This window comes from Anas platyrhynchos, chromosome 2 (genome assembly GCF_047663525.1).
Source record: "Anas platyrhynchos isolate ZD024472 breed Pekin duck chromosome 2, IASCAAS_PekinDuck_T2T, whole genome shotgun sequence".
Classification (NCBI taxonomy): Eukaryota; Metazoa; Chordata; class Aves; order Anseriformes; family Anatidae; genus Anas; species Anas platyrhynchos.
Window position 1 is genome coordinate 79,770,800 of NC_092588.1, and position 897 is coordinate 79,771,696.

Consider the following 897-nt stretch of genomic DNA (forward strand, 5'->3'; position numbering starts at 1 on the left):
CAGGGCTTTCTGCATCAGTCTCTCTGACAGGCTCCTGCATTTCAAATGTGTTCAATTCTAATGTTTTCCCCCTGTACAGAGCAAATCTAAGCAGCAGCGGGCTGTCAGCAGGTTGCAATCACAGTGCTGTCAAGCTGGTGTTAACAACCACCTCCCTTCCTCTCCCTTGACCTAAGGAATCGAACACACAGCCAGCTATGCAGAGAAGTCCTTGAACGGATCCTGTGCCTGTTGATGCGTCCTACTGACTTAAGCCACAATACTCACAAAGCAGGGGACACTCAAGTGCCTTTCTGAAGCTCAACCTGAGCTTGTGACCTGTTTCTCGTGGCATAACGAAGCACTTTATCTGTTGAGTCATGGGGGTCATCACATGTCGATCATACACTCCCTCAGAAACATTGCTGAGATAGCTGCAACTTCAAAACCAGCACCTGGGTCCTGCTCCAGGTCTCTGCTGTTTTGATCTGAGCAGAGATCAGAACCTGAGAGGCAGCACATGTGTCAGCCATCAGTTTAATGAAGGTACCACTTGCTTTTGCAGCCATCTCAAGAAGGTTTGGCTGGCTGACCATGAGCAGAACCCAAGTCAGGAGCATGCTGGCTGCCACTGATTTTTCATGGGAATGCTATAACAACGACAAAAAATACATGCATCCTTCCAGTATCTAAACACGAAAAGCATGGGTGAGCAGCAGTAATTGTATGGCCCCAGGGTTGAGAAAATAAATTTAAGAGGAGTTCTTGTAAGAGTCCTTTGTTTGAGGCAGATGAAATAGGTCACTGGACTTCATAGAGGAGAGAATGAGGAGAAAAAGGCTATTAATGACATACCTCAGATTTGTCATCTTGTGGGGAGGGAAGAGGCAATTTTGATTCTGGCTATGGCCTTTCAGT